Genomic DNA, 6,000 nt, shown 5'->3' with positions numbered 1-6,000 from the left:
GTAAATTATATGGTATGATTATAAGTTGTTGTGAGTATATGAGAGAAAAAACGTTATGTGAAAAAGTTAAATTTTTTTTATATTTTCTTAAAGTGCTTGTGAGTGTAAGAGAGAGAAAAAATAATGATAAATGTATAAAAAGTTATTATTGATTAAAAAAATATATAATAACTTTTTTTGTACAATTATATGGATAGTGAATGGAATGAGAATGCTCTAAGAGGTAAATATACACATTTGGGAATTTTTTATTCTATCTCTATTTAACCCTCACATATGTAATTTTCCAACTCAATCTATCTATATTAGACTACTAGCTTTTGAACCCGTGTATTACACGGGATTTGTAAAAAACATAAAGATAAAAAGATCCATTATATGAAAGAATGAACAAAATTATAGATAAAAATAAGATAAAATATATAGTACAAACAATAAGAAGTATAGAATCTCAAATTAAAAATTTGATATTTTATATACAACATTTGCAAAATTGTTTTGACCAATTACCCGTGGATAACTATGATAATGAGATGAGAGATTAAAGAATTAAAAGAGAAATTATAACCCATTTCTCAAAATTGTTTTGTCTCATGACCCATTGATAGATAGGATAAATAAGATGAAAAATTATAGAATTAGAAATTAAATTATAACTCATTTGGCAAAATTATTTTGACTCATGACCAATGGATAGTTAGGATGAATGAGATGAAAGATTAGAGAATTAAAAAGGAACTTATAACCCATTTGCCAATATGGTTTTGCTCCATAACCCATGGATAGGTATGATGAATGAGAAGAGAGATTAGGCCAAGAATGAATGTGAGATTGTCACATCATCCTCATTATTTTCTTTTATTAATATAATTAGATATATATTATTATGTCAGATTTCGTGTAATACACCGACGGGAATTAGTAAATTCGTCAGCTAGACATATATAATTATACATTTAAATATTAGATTATTTAATTGTATAATAATTATATATATAAAAAAAGAAGATACAATTTCAACTATTAAAACCGCCCTTATATTTCACTTTTTTAGAAAAGAAATACAATAGATTATAATAAAATATTTTTAACAAACCATTTATATTCAATAAAGATACGAGTGAAGGTTATAACATACTAATAGATTATTGATAGAGTAAATATAAAAGTTTAAACCACTAATTTTTTTTATTAAAAATGCTTCATATATACTTTTATAATTTTTATATTTTTTATATTCACACAAGTAGTACTTATGTGTAGGCTATATGTTTTTTTTTCTAAACTCTATATGTAAATTTTTACGGCCTTTATATGTATATAAATTGTATCAAACTTAAATAATACATTTTTATACATTTATCATCACCTAAACTTTATATTCACACAAGTAACATTCCTTTTAGAATATATTAAAAAAACAATACAGCGTGAATAGTGAAACCTCAAATTTAACTTTTCCATATAACATTTTCTCTCTCCTCTCTACTCACTACTCACAACCACTCATAAACATACCATATAATTAACAAATCTCCCTCACATTTTTTTAAAGAACGGGTTAGGAAAATATGATTTGTCTACATTTGTGGAGGTTACATTTATAAAGTACTCCGTAACATGTTTGTAATAACTTTAAAGTTTAAGCAAATACGATAAATAGTAAACATTGTATCTTTATTATTATTTTTTAGATGTCTACTTGTATATACAGCCTTTAAGTTAAAAAATATTCTATTATTTTGTAAATTGCACTACTAGAAAAGGGGAAAGTTTCCTACAAATTTTTCCACAAAATACGACAAAAGCAATTTCTCACATATCAGCGGGAATTTTCCGACAAAAAAAGTAGAAAAATAAACACTGATTTTTCCGACAATCATCCGAAAAAATACCTACAAACTATATTTTCTCGTTCTGTCGGTAGTATTCAAACGATTTCGACATTTTACCTACAAATTTGCCATTTATATATTAATAACTAAATAAGAAAAATAATAATATTTTTAAGTTTTGTCGGAAACTAGTCGAAAAAAATAAAAAACTTCCGACAATTCTCCGACAAATGTTATAAATACTATTATTTTATCTATTATGATCAATTATAAATCTAATCAATCAACAAAATAATTGAGAATTTAAAATTTTTTAACTTTTATCGGAACATGGTCGGAAATATATAACTTTCCGACAATTTTCCGACAAATGTTAAAACAATATATTTATGTTATTTCATTAAACTTTCAACAAATCTAATTGATTATTTAAAAAAAGAAAAAAAATATTATTTTACTAATTATAAGTAATAATATTTTATATAAATTTTAAAAAAATAATTTATCATTTAAAATAACATTAATAATTAAATACTTTAGTAATTAAAGAATATTTATGTTATGAACACAATATTAAAAAATAAAAATTTAATAAGTATGAATTATTTTTTATTTACATAAAGTGTATACATATTTGTATGTGCATACGTGTTCATGTGTGTGAATATGTGTTAATGTATGTACGTGTAGTAGTGTGTATGCATATGGCAGGAGTGATTGTATGTGTATGAGTGTGTGTATGCATATGCGTTTAGTAGTGTATGTGTATATGACATGTATGTGTGTTGTACTGTTGTTTGTGTTAGTGCGTGTGTTATTGTATATATGTGTATGAATATAGGCATATGTATAATGAGCGTCTGCTATAAGTATGTATATTCATATGCGTTCGTGCACATGTGTTAGCGTATGTACGTGTAAGAGTGTTTATGTGTGTATGCGTATGTGTTAGTGCATGTATGTGTAGGAGTGTCTATGTGTGTGTGTTCATATGTGTCAGTAGTGTATGTGTATGTATGAAAGTATCGCATACGTGTAAGTGTGTGTGCTAGTAGAAAACCGGGGGGGGGGGGGAGGGGGTTGACGTGGCACACAGCTCTAACATGAATGGTGGTTGCGCATCGACGTTACTCCACAATGTTTGGCCAGAGAGCATGTCTTTGCTATATGAGTATATATACATATGATTGAGTGTGTGTGTGCATGCTTTAACGTATGTACGCGTATAAGTGTGTGAGTTGTATATACTTTTTTCGTATATTTTATATAATTTTCTATAGTTTGTTTGCTATTCCGTCAATTATGTACAATACTCCTTTATTTTATAATTGATAATATATATTTTTATTTATTTTGTCGGAAAGTATTCGGAAAATATAAAAATTTCCGATAAATAGCGATGATGTTGTTTTTATAAAAAAAAAAATTAGTGTGAAGGGAGGGTTTCGAACTAGCGTCCACCCAACAACTCAGACCAACCACAACTCCATTTGTTTATAAAGGCAACTAATGAAAAACCTAAAACTCTGGATATTTCCCAACACTAAAACCAGTAGTTTTCCCTCAAAATGAAACCCTTGGCGCTAAGTCTCTCCCAAAATTAAACATGGAGCCTTCATTCACTTCACAAAACCCTTGCCGCCTCTTCCCACCACCTAATCCCTATCTCGCTGCATCGTATTGAGGTTTCTTGTGGCATAATCCTTTTCGAGGTACGTCTCTTGTAGCCGAATTACTTGTTAGTAAGCAAATTTTTAAGTTTTCTTATGGATAAGTTGTTTAAAGTTGAATTCTATAGTAGCGTATTCTAGAGATGGTGATTTTGTGCCTTCTTTTTGGAAGAATTTAGTTTTATTGACATTTTGTAGAAGTTAAACTGTAAAAAAAATATTTGCTTCACATGTTCTATTTGGTGTACAACTAGCTTTTAATATATAAACCCTTTTGTAATGAAATGTGATTTTATATTTAAGGATAGAGATGACAACATACAGGCCTATATGTGTCTATTTAACATGTTTTATTTGTATATATTTATTGTTAGGTCAGTACATATATGTATGTATTTATTGTTAGGTTAGTATGTATTTGTATTATTTTAATGTTAGGTTAGTATGTATGTGTATTCTTATTTTTAAGTTCTAACAGTTAGTGGAATTTTAGTTAATAGGTAAAAATAAATGAGTTTGAAAAGAGAATGGATGTACACAATGAAAGCCAATACAAATGGTTCTTTCAATATGAGATTTCAACAAGTTGTCTCTTATTCTTGGATTTTGCATACGAAAATGCAACCAACATAGAAAATGGAAAAATTAGGTGTCTGTGTAGTAAATGCAAAAATCGCTACTACAAAACGAGAGTTGTAGTTCAAATTCATCTCTTTACCAACGGATTCATGAGAGACTATCAGTTATGTCACGCGCATGGTGTATGTGTGAGAGGATAGACATATAACGATGAAGCGTCTGACTATTATGGCTTGGTGGATGAGGTGCTTGAGCTCCAGTATGATTGCAACGGGTCTCACATTGTTGTACTCTTTAAATGTACATGGTTTGATAACAAAGATGGTGTAGTAGTTTAAAAAAATAAGTTAGTCGATGTCAAACACAAGTCCCGACTTAAAAGTGACGACCCATTTATCTTGGCATCACAGGCAGAACAAGTGTTTTACACATCATACCCTGCTGTGACAAGTGATACAAAAGATCTATGGGCGGTTGTTAAGACTAAAGCCCGAAACATTTATGAGATTTCTACACCTGAAACCGAAGTCTTAAACGGTGAAAACATGGAAGCAAATGTGCCCTTTCATATTAATGAACGGTTTGAATTACCAGAAAAAGTAACTAGGAGTGAACGCCTGGATCGGGTTACAAACACCACTACAACCAAGCAAGAGCAAATGATCGATCAGGAGGAGGAGGAACTATCTGAAGATGATGACGTTGTTAACGCTGATGATGAAATGATATATTCTGACCACTCTTTAGACGAAGATGAAGATGATTGTTAGGAAGATAAATTGTTTATTGTTGAAAACATATTACTATTTGATATTTATCATATGGTACTTACACTTTATATTAATCTCAATCATATGTCTTGTTAAACTTTTATTATTTATCTAACAGTTCATGTTTAATTAAATGCAGGTCGTATTCACTATGGTTGAGAGTGGTGGTGGTGTGGAACACTCAAACATATGTGGAACACTCGAACATGGTTAAAAAGATCGTATTTAAATGCAGTTAATGATTTTTTTTTTTGAATTTTCATGTTCTTTATATATTAAGCATATATGTTTTTTTTAATATTGCAGATGTGGAACACTCGAACATGGTTAAAAAAATCTAAAGCTTGAAAAAACAATCGTCAAAATGATCTATCCCGTCATACAGGCGGGTCTATGGGTATTGATGAACATCGCACCCGCCTGGTAAGCTAATTAGATTTAAAAATTCTAGTAACTGGTCGTGTGTTTAACCCTTATCGATATTTATGTAGGAGAAACGAAAGAGAGGACCAGTTGGCTACAAATTTGTCTTCGTTGATACCAACGCCACCAAAGAGACTAAAAAAGAGATTGCGTGATGGGGAAATCAATACTAATAACTTGGAGCAGTTAGAGTTCGTTACAAAACAATCAAAAGAATCATTTGTAGGTTATCATTCATATATATATATATATATATATATATATATATATATATATATAATTATTGCATTAACTTTGATTACAATGTGACTTGCATTTCATTGATGAAAACGTAGACGTTGTTCCACAAAGAACTTGAGAAGGAGTACGGACCGGACAACGATTAGAATCCAGATCGGGATGAGTTTGCTGTGTGGGAGCGTTTGCATTTCAAAACTTGTGGCCGAATGTTTGGGATAGGATCTTCTAATCCGCGTTTTGTGGTGAGCGGGTCACAATCATCACTTTTCGGTTCTATTTCACATGGTGATTCTCGACAGTCACAGGAGGTATGGTTATTATTATTATTATTGTTAAGTCACATATTTTAAGTTTACGCATTTTAGGTTTGTCTTCATATCTTTTAGGTATGTGTGAACTTTTTGTTTACATTCATGGTCAAACGAACATGATCTCAATTTGTTACCGACATAGTGTACGTTTGACATGTACCTTTTTTTAGTC

This window comes from Bidens hawaiensis, unplaced genomic scaffold (assembly GCF_021521415.1).
Source record: "Bidens hawaiensis isolate Kalapana, Puna unplaced genomic scaffold, B.hawaiensis_p1.1 tig00056187_1, whole genome shotgun sequence".
Classification (NCBI taxonomy): domain Eukaryota; kingdom Viridiplantae; phylum Streptophyta; class Magnoliopsida; order Asterales; family Asteraceae; genus Bidens; species Bidens hawaiensis.
This window is presented reverse-complemented; position numbering follows the sequence as displayed.